Here is an 18,687-nt window from a genome sequence, read left to right as displayed (position 1 = left end):
TTTCGATATTCGACCACAGTGGAGGTAAAAGGTCGATCACATTTTTTTCAAAAAATCATATCTCTAAAGCTTATGAAGCGGGTGTTAAATAGTCGGAATGATTTGTAAACCTACCAAATTTACAATATATATATAATTGCTTGGTGAAATTCTACCCCTTAAAGGTTAAGAAGTTTGTAAATATGGTTTTGACGTTGAAAATTGTATCAACTTATACAACATAGCTTAGTTTTAGTTGTTGCCAACGAACATAAACATTACTTAAACTACCGTTCTTTTTCATCGTTTTCCAAAATATCACCTCGTAAGTTGCAACAGTAGTTTATGTACATTTGGTAAGATAAATAAAAATTCAACATAAATATAAGTTTATTTTAAATATCATAGATTTCACAACTGCAGTTGTAAAAAAAGGATGAGCTTGGTTTTATTTAGTTAACGGATATGGCATTATTTACTAAATCCGTAGTTCTAAATTTTCACATAGGCATCCCTGTGGGAAAATATGCGAGGTTTTAAAGTTCGGAATTTCGTATTATAAAAATTAAGCATAACTACTACGCAACTATTAGGTAAGATAAATAAATCGTATACCTGTATCCTACATTTTAAACAAAGAAGCGGTCGATTCGAAAATCTGTTAATAATTATTTTGAGCATGAAAAATGAATGTATAAATGTAATCGAAGGCATAATCTTAAATAAAATAAAATAGGCACGTGTTTCACAAAGTTCTTTCCTTCATGAAATTTAAATGAGTTAGCCAATGTGTGATTTCATCAAGCTAAAATATATATTTGCGTACAATCAAACGAGAGTTTTATAATTGAGTTATAAATCTAAAATAAAAAATTAAACAGGCTTAAACACTACCACATTAGAAAATATCATATACTGATATTTTTTGTGAAATAAATCTTATATACACCTGACATTTTATTGTGTGAATTCTCTTTACAAAAAGGTCTAAATATATTTCTTAAAATGGTACAATTATAGCGATGCTCTAAAATGGGTACGAGCGAAGCCACAAGTTATTAGCCTATTTCCCTTTAAATCCTTGCCAGAAAAAATTAAAGGCCAATAAAATTAAGGAAAAAAAATTGTAATGCCATGAATTGATTCCAAAAGTGGCATCTTTGTGTCTTTGAATAAATGCTATTCGTGACTTAAACACTTTCGAGAAATGTCGAGCGGAGTATTGCGCACCATTCGGCCAGAGATTAGGAAAGGATGCAGATGAAGCATTCACCGTTCGACTCGAAAACATTTTTCCCCACATTTTTTTTCTTCTTCTGATTTTCACATACCAGTATGGTGGTCGTTTGTATCAGCTGTTCTAGTCTGTTTTTTTAACGACTATAGTTAAATTCTTCGGAAGAAAATATTAGATCAAAATATTACTGGTAAATATGTTTTATATGCATATGAGTTGAAAATTTTTCTCCGATTTAACTTCCAGTACACGTACAGCTGAAAACATTTGTAAACAAACGGAAGCCATATTGGTGCGTGTGTTAACACTGAAATCCCCCTCCCCTTGGGGTTTCACTCCCCTCCCCTAGAATCGGACACGGAAGTAAAGATTCATGTGAGGCTGGTGTCTCGTCCAGGGCAGTAGACCCCCCCCCCCCCCATGTACACACACACACACACCAGAGCCTCGATTGATGAAGAGACCTTAACCCTCGTCCTATCCCCTCCCCCCACCCCTTCTGGCCACGCCTGGTGGCTGTTATTTCCCCCAGGAGCAGTCTCCGGGAAGTATTGTCCGGCCCTGGGTCAAGGGTCAGGCCTGCCCAGCCGAGGAGGTGAGTTGGGGAGGGGGGAAGTTGCTTCCACCTCCCCCCCCCCCCCTCATCGCTAAAGCTCGGTTGACACACACTGAAAATCTTTTCATTGTAACTGGAACATAAATATTCACGTAAACTTACAGATATTTGCCAATTTTAACATTTACATGACAAGAACTGTGTCACTACACTATAGTGAAAACTTGACTATTAATAATTACATAATTCCACCCCTAAGGAGCTGAAAAAAGGGGTTTATATGTTTTAAGATAGTTAAATCTCAGAAACTCTTCAAACTTAAGTAAAGATATTCGGTACCAATAATTAACATACGAAAACATACAACCAAAAATATTAAATTTTCCAAAAACCCTTTAGGGTAAAAACTTTTGAAAAATAAATAATTATATATCCGAATTTAATTAAAAGTAAAAAATTATATAGGTTAGCAATAACAAAAACATACGAATACAAACAACCACAAATTTTGATAATTATTTAGCAATAATACTGGGATCGATTTCCTTTCCCGGGAAATCAATAAGCATGATAGAAGAAAATGAAGTCAAATTATTGAATGTTTGATTATATTTTCCATGGTTTAAAAAATTACGCTTCAATGAAACATCAATTAAAATATAAAATTATGCAGCAATTTTCGTAGGAAGTACACATTAATATCTCTAAACACTTTTTTTTTTTCATATATGCAAAAATAGCTACAACAGTGTATTGTACAAAGTTACAATATCTTTCTTGTTTTATAACAAACAGTTTTTTGGTAATTTGTTTCCTAGGAGAATTTTTTTGTTAAAGTACAGAACAATTCTTCCTGTGCATGACTAGTTTCATTTGGATTAGACGAGAAATTATTTGACATGGGTGCGCATCAGCGCACCACTTTTCTTCCTGTTTGAATGCACGCAGACAGGAAGACGTTGCCTTGCGTGAGGAGTAGTGTTGTAATGGAAGGGGAGGGGGGTGGCAAACAAAGAAGCAGCTACATGAAGAAGAAAAAAAAATTCTAAAAAAATTACATTTAGTAAGTCAGAATTTTGTCATAGATTGTTTACAAAATTATGAAGTCTCAAATACTGAACGTTGGGACTTTCGTAAAACCTTTCATTGAAGTATACTTTGACCAATTAATTTATGTTTTTATTTAAACATAAATACATCCTCTAATAATATTTTTTTAAAAAAATAAAGTAATCAATTAGGACTCCCTCCATAGAATGGCGCTTGATGACAAACTTAATTGACTTTGAGCAAAACATTCTCCAGATCCATAATTGCAAAATGACAGGTGGCTAAAATACAGTCTTATAGACCAGGTATCTTCGAACCACGAGGCCAATCATATTCTGAGTACTGACCTCTCGAGGCACATTCGTCAAAAAGGAAGCACATTTAACGAAAAGGACGCACATTTTGACGAAAATTCAACTAGGTATAGTACGATCTTATTGGAGGGATACGATCTCATCAAAATTATACCATCTCATCAGAGGGAGACAATTTAATTAGTAGGAAACGATACTACAAACTTGACTACACGCATTTAACTACTGTAATCGAGGGTCCTCAGGTGTGTGTGTTTGTTAACGCTGACGGCTTATGTGGCGAGGCTCATGGCCGTAGGGACAGGAAAAATTTGCGGTTTCGACGGCCTTCAGGATAGACTGCACATTCCCCTGTACACTCGGGCAAAAAACGCCAGTTCATTGGCATTCATTCGGAAATATAATTATTTATCTTTCAAAAGTTTTTAACCCTTTTTTACCCCAAAGGGTTTAGTTTTTGGAAAATTTTATATTTTTGGTTGGATGTTTTCGTATGTTAATTATTGGTACCGAATATCTTTACTTAATTTAAAGAGTTTCAGAGACTTGTAAGTCGTCTCAGCTGGTTTGTCTGTGATTCGATCCTTCTTTGGTTGGAGGTTTATAATTGGTTGATATTCGTCCAGATGAACAGTAAGCCAATTGCAAAATCATCTAAAAGGTATATGTATTTGACTTCCAGCCTATCGCCGAATGAATCCGCGAATTTTTCCGGTCTCTACTCATGGGTAGAGACCCGGAAAATTCGCGGGTTCATTTCGTGTTATGCTAAAATTCAAATAATTATACCTTAGTGTTGCTTCTGTCATTGGTTCACTGTTAATCTGGAGGACTGAGTGCCAATTAGAGACCCTCACTCATAGAAGTGTTGAATCACAGGCCACCCAGTCGAGACGACTCACAAGTCAGCAGCCAATGAACAGTTGGCATTTGCCCGAGTGTGTAGAGGATATTGGAGTCTATCCTGGAGGTCATTGAACCCGCGAATTTTCCGGGTCTCTTCATGGGTTTTTATTCAATGTTATCTCGGGGTTATTTCGTTTAAAACTTTGATGAGTGACCGTTCGACGTTAAACTCTACAAACAAACAAACAATTGATAGAAAAATCCCAGAAGTGAATCCGCATCACATTCAGCGTAGTTACACCCAAAACAATTTAAAAATGAGAACATTTTTTATTGATTTGAAAATCATTTATTTAATATTTAAAAATAACATTTATATGAAATATCATGGCTTTACCTTATCCTATAAATTTTAAAACGAGTTTAAGATTGAGTACAAAAAGTAACTTATTGCATTCTGAAGTAAATAACAAGGTCAAACGAGCGAAAGTAAATATCGATGTCTTCTGAAGTAAAGTTAATTTTAAGTGTCATGGTACAATTTAATGTGCGTTTCAATTTTTTTTATAAACCAACTTTATCTCACAATATATGAGGTTCAGTCAAACATTAGAACTCAATAAAGTGATTAAATTGTGGAAAGGTTGTAGGTAAACATGGATGACAGACAATGTTATTAAATACTTCAACAAGATAAAAATCTGTTCAAGTGTCCCAAAATTATTTCCTTCATATTTTTCTCATAAAAACATCGTGTACTTCCGCAATGTTTTAATAAAAAGTGATAATTAGACTGTTTAAAAAAATATATCTTATTGAATTCTAAGAAATCCGACTTTATTTATATTTCATAAACGTGTAAAATTTTGTCATACATTTCAAATTTAAAGCTTGAATTTTTTTTAGAGTTTTTCCTAAACATATTTACGAACGTTTTACCAAAAACATATTTTCAATGGACTGCGTGTACACATTATTTTATTCATATTACGAAATGAACTATTTAAATTAATTTATTATAAGCGAAATAGTTAGTGAACTTCAATTAAATGCTTTTCAATGCATAAATATGTTCTCTTAACCCAATAAATATTAATATCTTTAGCATATATATATATATATATATATATATATATATATATATATATATATATATTTGTAATTTTACTTGAATCTAATTTGTAAGCTGAAGTTTTTATTAATATATTTTTTTAAATTAAATAACATAGTGATGATAATATTTGTTCTGATTAATAAAAAGGGGATTGTCTGTAAAGTCGGTTTACGGACGATAATTTTACGTGATAACGTCATAAGAAAACATTGATGAAAATTTTCATACTTTTTAATTTTCAAATATTATTTACAGTTTTTGCAAATTCAATTTAAATATTTTTTTTAAAAATATAATCACGAACAACTAGAAAAAAAGCCCGCCTTAACCTGTTTGATATCATAGATGATTTTCTCACACGGTGGTTGGCCGGTTCTTGCACGCTCGGCTCAGGTGGAACGTGACAATTTTTCGTGCGTGCAGCCGGCCGGCGTTCATCGATTTAAAAGACGTTATCACGTCACAAACGCAGATTATTTCCGGTATACAAAGAAACCAGCTTTGAACGCTTTAAACCTCTGTTTAGCGGAATAGACCTCCGGTGCGTGAATGTGTTAGTGTATGTACGCATGTGTGTATCGAGGGTTATCTGTATTCCGAGACGGGACTGCGCCTAGCTGCTCGCCGCCGGAAGCCAGGTGTGTGTGCGCCGAACGCCTGGTTCACGGCTCGTCGCAAGACAAAGGGTTGCAAAGCGTTGGGGACGGCGAGAGACGTGCCGAAGGGTAGTTGGGAGGGGGTTGGGTAGGGGAAGGAGGGGCCAAGTAACAGCCAGACATTGTTTCCCGGGGCGATTGGCGCGAACTGCCGGGCGATGTTAATTCAGCTGCGGCTAAGGGCTGTTCCGGCGCGCGCGAGAGAACTGCGAAAACAAGGCCGGGCGGGTGTTTAAGGGTGTGGTGCAGGTCGTAAAACATTGCGCTGGAACAGGGAGAGGAGGGGTATACAATCCCGCGAGAAACCGCGCGGCGGACTATCGAAGAACGTGATCAAGGCCGCCAGATGCAAGGTAACCCTAAATAGGCCACACCCTTTGCAGAACCTTGCTGATAAAAAAAGAACAATGTAGACGAGAAATTTTGCACTAAAGCAGTTGCTCGAGGATATTATGGTGTCAATGATGTCATATCCCTGTGTCGAGATTATATCCTTGTGATAAGATGGTATTATACGATTTCATCATAGGGATACAAAGTTGATTTTCGTACAAATTGGTCCTTTTCGTTAAACGATCTTCCTTTTTTAAATGTGTGTCCTTTTTGATGTGCTTCCAAATGTGCTTACTTTTTTTATTGGACTTCCAAATTAGCTTTTTTTATATTGTGCTTCCAAATGTGCTAACGTTTTGTCAAATATGCTTCCAAATGTGTTTTATTGTTAATGTGCTTCCAAACTTCTGTACTTTATGTTGATTGTGCAATTTATTATTATTTTTTAGTTTTAGTGTATGATCCACTTTATTGCGATACATATGTTTATAAAACAATCATGTTTCCAGAATTGAAAAAAACCAAAATAATTGATAGAGATTTTAGAAAGACTTCCAAAACTATAAATATTTAAGACAAAGGTTACGTAAACGATTAATTCAAAACTCTATAAGACCTGACTTTAGAATTCAGAGTTTATTTAAGGTCCTTACAACCACTAAATAGCACTTAATGGATTTAAGAAATATGTAGATATATAAATGTTCAAACATTGTTGAAATATGGATCAAACTTAAATCATAGGCAAACATACTGAATTTCAGAAGCACAACAAAGTTAGTAAACTAGCTAAGGGCGTGGAGGCGGGCAGACAGAGCACTTTATCCTAACGGCCACCAAGGGTGCATGTAGGCGGTAGAGAAAGAGAGAGAGGAAGAGAGATAGAAGCAACGCATCGATTGGCCGGCCGAAATAAAACACTCCAGACACTCAGCGGAGCCCGAGCGGGCTGTCTCCTGCAAGAGCACACTGCGTTGAAGCGACCACAACCCCCCTACTCCCTCCCTCGTCCACGTATCATTCTCATTCCTAGAGACCGGAAAAATTCGCGGGTTCAATGACCTCCAGGATATACTCCACTATCCTCTACACACTTGGGCAAATGCCAACTGTTCATTAGCTGCTGACTTGTGAGTCGACTCGACTGGGTGGTCTGTGATTCGACACTTCTATGAGTGAGGGTCTCTTATTGGCCCTTAGTCCTCCAGATTAACAGTGAACCAATGACAGAAGCAGCACTAAGGTATATTTATTTGAATTTTAGCATAACACGAAATGAACCCGCGAATTTTTCAGGTCTGTACTCATTCCACACTTCATGTGTGACACCTCAGCTCTCGGCATACAGCACTGGTGGGAGGAGTGACTTGGTGGATGCGACGGAAGTCGCTAGGTACGGAAATGTGTAACCACGGTGCTGCTATCTGTGGCGGATGGCACGAACCAAAGTTCACAAAGCAAAAGGGAATCTTGAAAGTAATAACATTTTAATGAATTTTAACAAGACCGGCAGTATTAAAAAAACAAATCCCTAGTAGAAAATCAGTTACAGATCTGGTGTTTTAGTAATTTTTCCAAGTAATTTTTCGCATTTATCGGAGCCGTTTCATTACATAGTTTAACCTTTCGTTATGTAAATCGAATGATTCCATAGTCGACGTAGCTGCTCCGGCCACCAGTTCCAGTGGAGGGTGCGGAAACTATATGTGATTTGCGTCAAAAAAATTTGGTTGGAAAAAACGATTTTCGTATATTTATCATGCTCAGCATTGTTTTAAAAAATTCAATGCTAAATTCCGTCTCCGATTTTCGGGGTCGTTACCACAACGCCGAAATACCACAACGCCGAACGTACAATAACGCCGAATACCATAACGCCGAATGCCAAATTGACCACAAAGCCGACAGCTAGAAAACTGCTGTGTACCACAACGCCGAAATACGGTAACGCCGAAAAATGTTGCTGCGGTGAGGGGGGGCCACAGGAGCAAAATGAAAAACAACTGAATGATTTTGTGTGCTAACCTTACCTAACCTAACCTTTATGACAGCAGTTTTCTAGCTATTGGCGATGTGGTCAATTTGGCATTTCGGCGTTGTTGTGCGTCCCCCGATTTTCGTATTAAAAGTGTATTTGCAGCATGATAACACATAGGTTTGCTCGCGGCCAAGGTTAGATGATATACCTAATTTCTGGCGAGTACTGAAAGACTGGCTCACATTACATTCAGTCGATCAATGAGCAAGTACAGGGCTCAGTGAACTTGTCTCACAGGCGCAATCATCGGTAACACAGCAAGCTATCAGATAACTGGTAAGGGAAGGAGGGGGAATACAAAAATATACAGCGTGATACTTGAGAATTATTCGCCACTCACACGGGCATATTCCTCACATTATTCGTATATTACATAGTATATAGAATATTAAAAATCTATGGTGTTTGTGGCTCACAGCGTTATCTTAGAAGATTTTTCGTATCGGTACAGGTTGAAAATTGAATTATATAAAAAATGTATCACGTGAGGTGAAGAATAAAAGAATTAAGATTAATTATATTATATTCACACATTTATAACAAATATTTTTAGTGTCCTGATCAGGGCAGGTTTTTAAACACTAAATTTTAAAATTATATCAACAGAAACAAATAAAATCAAAATGTATGTATATTTATGTTTTTTAATTTATACCAGGTAAAATTTTATTTATTTTAACAAATAGTCAAGATAAACAAATATAAAAACAAATATGTTTTGTCCGTATGTACGAAAATATTATGTACGAAAAGATCGTGTACGAAAAGATTTATCCAGATAACTACTCATGCAATGGACTTGAAAATCATTTTATAACTAAATAACTTTCAAAAAGTAATCCCAGAATAATTATATTAGGAATTCATTTTATTTTATATATAAAGTAGTTTCGAATATATGATAACAATTATATACCAAAATAGTGCAGTAAAAAGCATTACTTTATCATTACTTCCATGCTATTTTACTTGTAAATAAAGAAACAAACGATTGATTTCTAGGACTCTGAAATAAACCCCAAGAAATTATTTATTTTATTAAATACAAGTTTCAATTTTTTTTACTATTTTTAACATTTGGAGTAATTTGGTAAATAAAGAAGCATAGGTGGCATGTTTCCGAGTTATTAATGAGACAAAGGCTCTAGAACGTCAATGCAAAATTGAAGTTGACGGGGAAGCTTGAATGTAACTAACTTGAGTGCACATATTTTAAATTGATACTAATCCATCTTTCCTCTTTAAATATCCTGTGAATTGTCAGTCCACGAGAACAATGTCGTGGATAAACCTAGTTAGTGCTGATAATGTAAAGAGTGTGAGATTTTTTCAGTGTAATATAAGTATACCTAAAGTCGGACATTAATTACTGAGGCTAATTCAACAATTCTTTCTCTTTTATAAAGCTACATTATTCCAGATGGACATAAGTTGTTTAAATTTATCCATCATAAAACCATTATTTTTCCTTAAGATGCAGAAATACTTGTAACTTAACCCAGGGAAAATAAGACCACATTTACCGCTTTAAGCAAGCTTCCACGAGTAAAACTTTATAGCCTTAGTGTTTACATAACCTTGAAGTGGTAGCCGTCCATTAACTCAACTCTTGGCAACCATTTCAAACACAATTACCGGCCATGATTCACATTGCATAAACTTTCATAAATGGCTCAATTAAATGTGATTAAATATATATTAATAATCCTGAAAAAGGTATTTTTTTAAGGTGGTAATGCAGAGCTGTAAAGAAAACAAGGAGTTCCTAAAGGTAATAATAATTCAAAAAGGTTCAGAAAGCAAATAATTTTATTCAAATAAAAAAAAAGCTATACACGCGAATATAACACACAGCATGGATTTGACGTGGTTTGATTACAAAAAAGCCATGACTTTAAAATCAAAGTAGTTACATTTGCAAGCAATACCTAAAAAAAGGAATAAAGCCCGCAAAAACGCTAAAATGGCTATTTCCAAAACATACAATATTACCACCTAAGCTGCCAAAACGTTGATAGTACTTCAATCTCCCAATTACCGCAAAAATCGACAAAAGCTTCATAAAAAAACTGTCGTACCACATGCTTAAAACTATTTTACAAAAATATCGTACAATGCTAAAAAAAACAGCATACACATAATGCAAACTAATTGTATTACTGAATTTTTAACTAAGGCAGAAGCCTAGCACTATTCCTATCCTTTTTGTCGCTGCGAGTTATATTTGTAAATGGTATATTTGTAACTAGGTTTATCCACGACATTGTTCTCGTGGACTGACAATCCACAGGATATTTAAAGAGGAAAGATGGATTAGTATCAATTTAAAATATGTGCACTCAAGTTAGTTACATTCAAGCTTCCCCGTCAACTTCAATTTTGCATTGACGTTCTAGAGCCTTTGTCTCATTAATAGCTCGGAAACATGGCACTTATGCTTCTTAAATGTACATTCCCGAAGTAACTATGTTTTTTATAACGGAGGAAGAGCACCATGGTGAATCCAGGGGGGGCGGGGTGAGAAGCCAATTGGGTGAGCCTGCCCCCTTTCCGAAATTAAAGGAATATTGTGTATTTTTATTTTGTATTCTGTAATATTAGTGAAAACGAGTTTCATTTTAATTTAATTCTTCTAGTTATTGGTCGTTATTGTATAACACCATGAACCCTCCCCACAAGTTAAAAAAGTTAAATTCCACCCCCCCTCCCCCCCCAAAAAAAGTCTTCCTTTTCGTTTGGGGCTGAATAGGCTCCTGAAGTTCCTTATTCTAACATGACTTACAACTTTATCTACCTGTTTGAAGGCGGTCACCCTTTCTGGTAACCTATAATTATTAAAAAACTAAATATTAAGCGAGCGATTCTTTTCAAGCCGAACTTTACTTATAAATAACACGTTTATTGATTCGCGGCTCTCTCTAACCCCGAGAGACTAGGCAGGACGGTAAATGCGGGGAACTCTGGCGGATCGACTAAGCCGCGACGACAGCTTAATGGAGCTTAAAGCCCCCGTGAAGCTGACCCCGGCCGAGCTTCCACCTACCGGGGAGGCGTGGCTCAGGCCTGTTTTACTATGGCACGGAGACGGATCTCCCGGACCATTTCACTATTGCGTCGCCGCTTCCACAATGGCACGGAACGTAAATTGATCTCTCAGAACATTTCACTATTGCGTCGCCGCTTCCACAAAGGCACGGAAAAGGAGATGGATCTGCCGGAACATTTCAATATTGCGTCGCCGCTTCCACAATGGCACGGAAACGGAGATGGATCCCTCGGAACATTTCACTATTGCGTCGCCGCTTCCACAATGGCACGGAAACGGAGATGGATCTCCCGGAACTTTTCACTATTGCGTCGCCGCTTCCACAATAGCACGGAAACGGAGATGGATCTCCCGGAACTTTTCACTATTGCGTCGCCGCTTCCACAATAGCAAGGAAACGGAGATGGATCTCTCGGAACATTTCACTATTGCGTCGCCGCTTCCACAATGGCACGGAAACGGAGATGTATCCCCCGGAACTTTTCACTATTGTGTAACCGCTTCCACAATATTCACTATTGTGTCACCGCTTCCACAATAGCACGGAAACGGAGATGGATCTCTCGGAACATTTCACTATTGCGTCGCCGCTTCCACAATGGCACGGAAACGGAGATGTATCCCCCGGAACTTTTCACTATTGTGTAACCGCTTCCACAATATTCACTATTGTGTCACCGCTTCCACAATATTCACTATTGTGTCACCGCTTCCACAATAGCACGGAAACGGAGATGGATCTCTCGGAACATTTCACTATTGCGTCGCCGCTTCCAAAATTGCAATCAACGAGACTGCATTTCATTGTTAGGGAATATTAATTTCAATAAAAAAATAACTTCGAGAGAATTAGCAAATATTATTAAAATAAACATCATTTATTTTAAAAACGCTAATATTCTTGTGTACATAACAAATTAAATAAATGGAAATTGGCTGTGTGATGGACCCGGCCGTCTATTTTACGTGATTACGTGTACGCAACAGGTAATAATTTTTATACAAAATATAAAAAACGCTATTATTTTATATTAACACCGTATTTATTCACTGTGACTATTTTACACTAAGGTTTTATATATGCAATCGATAGATTTTGACGAGAGCTGACGATTGAAACTCAAACGAACGTTGTAGCTTCTTCGACTCAAAAGTTATACTAAATGTATATTACTGTGGTGAGATATTATCCCTATGGCAAGATTATATCCCTCTGATAAGATGGTATTAAACGATTTAATCAGAGGGATACATAGTTGATTTTCGTACAAATTGGTTCTATTTTTAAATGTGTGTCCTTTTTGATGTGCCTCCAAATATGCTTACTTTTTTATTGGAAATCCAAATTAGCTTTTTTTATACTGTGCTTCCAAATGTGCTAAAGTTTTGTCAAATATGCTTCCAAATTGTGTTTTATTTTTAATGTGCTTCCAAACTTCTGTACTTTATGTTGATTGTGCATTTTCACGTCTCTAGTAAGAGCATAATTGGACTAGTGGTTTGGAGACGCCTGGTCTATAAGTTTGACATCTTACATGACCTGTTTAAAATGTTCGCAGAGTATCGAAAAATTTGACCTTTTGTCTACTGACTATATGTGCCGGACCACAAAATGGACATGCCTGGCAATTCTACTATTGTGCCTGGCGGACGAAAACAAGATGGCTGGATGATGTCATGATGGAATAAAATGGCTGTGTAATCAAATCCAAGATGGCGGGCATGTTATTAGAATTAAATATGGCGGTTGTAACGAAAATTGCATTGTACTTGAATCGAATATGGCGTCCGTAACGAAAAGTGCAAAGATTACAACATAATTCAAAATGACGGAAAGTTCTAGAAAACAAAAAGGCGGAATTCAAAATTGCGGAATGTTCGATAAAACAATATGTAGGACCTAAGATGGCGCAATAAAAGTAGACACCGGGGTAAAGGTCAAAGGTCAAGGTCATCCAATATGGCTGTCGTGACGCGCCTGGCCATCGGCTGGACGTATCTTGTCACCGAATGGAGGTTTTAGTCTGACAAACCGATAGGACGTGAGCGCTTGGGCAACATACTGATATGCATGATCACCAACTTGACATGAATAGCTTACATCAAGACGTGCCTGGCTACATACAGAATGTGCCTAACCACCAAATGGACGTGTCTGGTTAATTGACTACTGTGCGGATATGCTCTGTAAACACATGCCACAGATTTGCTTCGCCTTCTAAGAAGACTGTATAATTGAGAATCGCTTGTAATTTTAGGTTAGTTCTTGCAGTAGAGTATAAATTATGTATTACATTTTTTATTTGTAATTTTTGTTTTTGTTTTTTTCCGAACCTCTCTTCTTTTTGTAATTTAGCTTCAATTTTCTTTTTCTTTTTGTAATTTAGCTTCAATTTTCTTTTTCTTTTTTCTTTTCTTTTGCATGAAGTAAGAAACGAACCAAGGACGAATATAGTTCGAATTAATCATTATTTTAACAAGCAATTTTTTAAAGATTTTTCTTATTTTTTTATCGAAATTCTAGGTTAATAATTATCATTTTCTAAGACGACGGCTAGTGTATGAGGAAATTAATCATGTTTAAGAATTTTTCGCCATGTTTCAAAAACAAGTTTTATTCTAAAAAAATTTTTTCATTGAACTCACAGTCGAACCACGGACGGGAATCGATCAAATCAATTGAAGGCTTGTAGATTTTTCGCCATATTTAATTAAATAAGTTTTTTTACCTAATATTTACGTTTTTCGCATTGATCAAGGATCGAATAAAAAACGGAATCCAGTTTAATAAATCAATAAATTAAAACGTGATTTTTTGATAAATTTAAGATTTTTTAATTTAGTATTTTTTTCCCCGAATTTCTAGCTTAATAATTACGGATTTGTTTTTAAATAGTGGATTCCAAGATGGCGGATGTACAGTAATCTAAAATGGCTGGCTTCAAGACTCTAAAATAATATTAGCACAATGAAACAAATTTATTTCTGGACAACAATTCCTCAGCTTCCACCAGCTAGTTTATTTTTGGTGGCATTTTTGATGCAGTGTGGAGAAAGGGTGCAACTGTTAGCAATGCAATTAAGGGGTTTTGAAGCATTGGTATTTATCCCTTTCACCCATATAAATTATTCCAAGAGAACTTCCTACCTTTAGAAATGTTGGACAGTAAAATGCCTAGTGAACATGACAATAAGTACAAAATGGGGAATGCTAGCTTTGATGACAAATTTTTCTATTAAAAAAGATTTTGAAAACCAAACTTATTTTAATGCAACCATTTTTTTTTTCTCTTGTGCTGACAACACCACGAAAAAGAATAAGTAAATTATGATTAGAGCTATGGGATCAACTCGTGGTATGACGTCTCCGAAATACAGAGAGAGAAATTAATAAAATGAATTTAACTTCCAGTAAATCAGCAGTGGCAAGAAAAAAGCCAGCAAGAATTCCTCGTGTAAAGTTGGGCAGTAAACAGAAGCGACAGCGCAGAATGAAGAAACGAAGTGAGATCTCTACGAGCTCCAATAAGCGTTGTCAGAAACATCAGATAAATAACGTGTGGCCCCATGTGTCTTATATAGTAATATATATTTGGAAGATACTCTACACAGGAAATGTGCCTGATATGTGGCCAAAAATGCTGCGGATGGTACCCTCAAATATGTGTTTGTACTTACAAAAAATACTTGTGGTATATGTGTTTCTTATGCATTATTATTGTTTTAATATGTGCACTTTTATTCAGCGAAATATATGACGGAATAGGATCACGCACAGTCAAAATATCCCCACAATTTTTTTAATATGTATATTTTTTTATATGTTGACTTAGTTTTTTAATAAATAATAATTTTAGCAAGGAAATGAGTTTACTAAAAATTATGCTTTTAATTTCATATGATGAAAAAAATGAAGCATTTATTAATTAATTTTTTTATGTGATCGCATACAGTGTAAGATATAATATAGTTTAGGCCCATATTTAAAGTTTTAATCATCGTAAACCCAAAACAAAGTAATATATTTTATCGTTTTTACTAACCGGTTTCAGTTACAAATATTTATTTACCTGGAAAAAATTATTTGCAAAATGGAAAAAAAAAATTGCCTGAGTCCATCTGAAAAAAAATATTGTTTTATAACAGTGAAAGAAGCTTTGAATTCGGTTCAGTTAGTTTTCGAGTTAAATTCTTATAAACAAACACTCTCACACTCTCGCTTTGTAATGTAGTGCCTGTAGACATAGTTAATGGGAGCAATATATCTTATAAAATTTGGGTTTATTTATTTTTTAATTTTAACGGCCTCTGCTATTCATTTGGGTGGGAGGACAGCTGATCCCTCTTCCCTTTCCGAACAGGATTAAAACTACAACCAGGTGTAATAAGATTTTGTTATAGCACAACAGATGCTAACACTCACACACTCATTTTCATTTGTTTATAATTGATTACCTTCATTTCGTTATGTTTTCTTATTGGTAGAGACCGGAAAAATTCGCGGATTCATTTCGCGATACGCTAAAATGCAAACAATTGTATCTTTCTGCAACTTCTGCTATTGGTTCACCTGTTAACCTGGAGAAAAATTAGAAACCCTCAGTCAAAGCAGTATCGAATCACGAGTCTCCCAATTGAGACTCCTCACAAGTCAGTAACCAATGAACAGCTGACGTTTACCCAGGTATGCAAAATATATTGATGTCTATCATGGAGGACACTGAATCCGCGAATTTTTCCAGACCCAACTTATTGGTGACACCATTGCCCCGTCTCCCTTGTGAAAGAGGTTGAATTCCGAAGAATGTTCCACTGCTCATCACTATTTCTGTTTAGTTGTATACGCCCTTGGCTGATGCTGGGATCCGCCTGGTTAGAAGTGTATCAGTGTCAGTGAGGCGGGATGATAAGTGCTACAAGCGCGGTGTCGCCTCCAACCGCAAGGCTCTGAACTGAATGAAATTTTGGAATTTTTCCCGAATTTATAGCTAAATAATTACGAATTTCCAAAATGGTGCCGAAATGTCAAGATGGCGGGTGCCGCACTAATAATAAATTATTACTTCACCCTAGCAGGTAAAAATTAAACTAAAATGATGGTAATGCACTCAGGCAGATGGCATGTGTACTACACGACACTAGCGCTCCTTGTATCCATTACTGAAAAACAAGATGGCGACAGCACTCTCTAGCAGACGCCATGTGTGTTAACTAGCGCTCCTAGTAGCAAGTATTGAAAATAAATATGGCGGCTAGGTTTCGAACAGGTGATACTACCTATTATTCCTTCAAATTAAAAAAAATGCCAAGTTTGAATATTTCGTTATTTTTATATACCTACGTTATTTAATTATCAGTCTGGTAAATATCTCAATGGCCGACGTTTATAATGTATGTTTTTCCAACCTAGAGGTCAGAGCTGCGATGGTTCGAATCACAGCACTTCCAATGTATTTTGCATTAAAAATTTATTTTAATACGTTAATAAGGACCACAACAGCTCTGGTAGGAAATTGATCATCGACCTTAAGTGATGAGACTGAGTGACGCTGGTGCTCTCTAGGAGTAAATAGAGGAAACAAAGATGTCTGTATCCAAGATTTCAGCCTCCAGCTGAGCATAAAATTCAAGATGGCGGACGTGACGTCATCCAAGATGGCGGTCTCCATCAGACGAAAACAAGATGGCTGTATGATGTTAGAATTGAAATAAATGGCTGAGAAATCAAATCCATGATGGCGGACATGTTATTAGAATTAAAGATGGTGGCTGTGCAACGTGCTTGAATCCAATTTGGTGTCCATAACGAAAAGTGCAAAGATTACATCATATTAAAAAATGGTGGAAAGTTTTAGAAAACAAAATGGCGGAATTCAAAACTGCTGGATGTTCGATAAAACAAAATGTAGGATCCAAGATGGGCGGAACAAAAATGGCCACCGGGGCCAAGGTCATCCAATATGGCTGCCGTGACGTCACAATCCACAGACTGAATCCCGGCACCGGCACTTCCAGCCAGTTGCCCCATTTACATACTGCTTCTGTTACGTGAGATCCGTCTCGTGTTCGTTTACGTGTCATTGTAGGAACGGGCCTGGCCTTGGAGGTTAAGGACCTGCACGTGACAGGACAGACGCGCGGAGAGGGGCTGAGGACAGTCGGGCGCGGGGATCCAGCACGTGCACTAGCGATCCTCGACTGAGTTGTCTCCTCCCCCCGCGAGGGGCCGGCACCGTCGAATGGAGCCGGGTTGGTAGGGGGTATAGAGGGAAGGAAAGGGGTCGAATGGGGCAGTTCTCACCGTCGTCACGACAGCGCGTCGCGATTGCCGGGGCGACGGGGCCGCGCGCTTTACGAGCCGCTCGACGGATCGCCGAGGGTCGTCACCGGAGCACGTGACCTCGGAGCTGGTATCTCCGCAAGGAAGAATCCTCCGCTTCTTCTCTCTCGCCTGCAAGGCTCCTGTGCCTATCCGGGCCCGCGCCGGTGCTTTTAACATTTATTCGTGACGCGATAACGTCTTATAAATCGCTGAACGCCGGCTGCACGCACGAAAAAAAAAGCTTGACTCATTGTCACGTTCCGCCTGAGCCGAGCGTGCAAGAACCGACCGACCCGCCGTGCGAGATAATCGTCTATAATATCAAACAGGTTAAGGCGGGCTTTTGTAACTAATTTAATATTATTTAAATTAAATTTGCAAAAAAAAACTGTAAATATTATTTGAAAATTAAAAAGTATGCAATTTTTCATCAATGTTTTTTTTATGACGTTATCACGTAAAATTATCGTCCGTAAACCGAGTTTTCGTAATGTCTTAGCTATCGAAACACGGCAACTGGTACGATTAATTTTGTGAAAATGGAACGGTATTCGATGAACGTAAATGTGACACAAGGATGGTGGACCGACGTGTAGCAACATAAACCTTTTTGTTGTCACTTTCGCTAACATTAGTTGCCGTGCCAAACATATTGGTGTTGTCAAATTAAAGTTTATGATGGTGAAACTACCCTGGAGTATATTTGGTTAGCTAAAATAGTCATGGTAAAAAAATTATCACCAGTTTTAAAACACCTAAGAAAACTGGCATTACAATGATTAAAGTACCTAGGTACATATTCTCCTTCTAAATGCCCAAGGGTCATAGTTCAAATCTTATAATAGAAATTTTTTTTACGTTTTAAATAAAATTATTATAATACTCATCTAAATAAGGTTAAGGTTCGTAGACAGTATTTACAACTGATTTCGTTTAAGCAAAAAGAAATATACAATTATATACTTAGTGTTATAATATGTTTTTGAAATGTTTCAGGTAAATATTTTAGTAAAGCTTTTCCTTGCAGTTTAACTGAGTTCCCAAGATCTATCCTTGCAAAAGTACTAAAAATTTACATTGCATAATAAATACAAAGTTCGTGAATATATTGTAAATTTGCGCTTGTGTGATTATGTTCTTAACAGCACACTTAATAAATATACAGGTAATGTTATAAACTAAATTTAAAATTTCCT

General features: G+C 36.7%; 1 protein-coding gene across 2 annotated transcripts in view; it reads left to right on the top strand.

Annotated features, from left to right (window-relative positions):
* Window positions 1-18,687, top strand: part of LOC134538985 (lachesin-like) — a 493,186-nt gene that overhangs the window by 155,821 nt on the left and 318,678 nt on the right. The window lies entirely within an intron of this gene.

The sequence above is a fragment of the Bacillus rossius genome, chromosome 14, assembly GCF_032445375.1.
Source record: "Bacillus rossius redtenbacheri isolate Brsri chromosome 14, Brsri_v3, whole genome shotgun sequence".
NCBI lineage: Eukaryota > Metazoa > Arthropoda > Insecta > Phasmatodea > Bacillidae > Bacillus > Bacillus rossius.
Note: the sequence above shows the minus strand (reverse complement) of the source record. Positions and strands in the feature narration are given on the sequence as shown.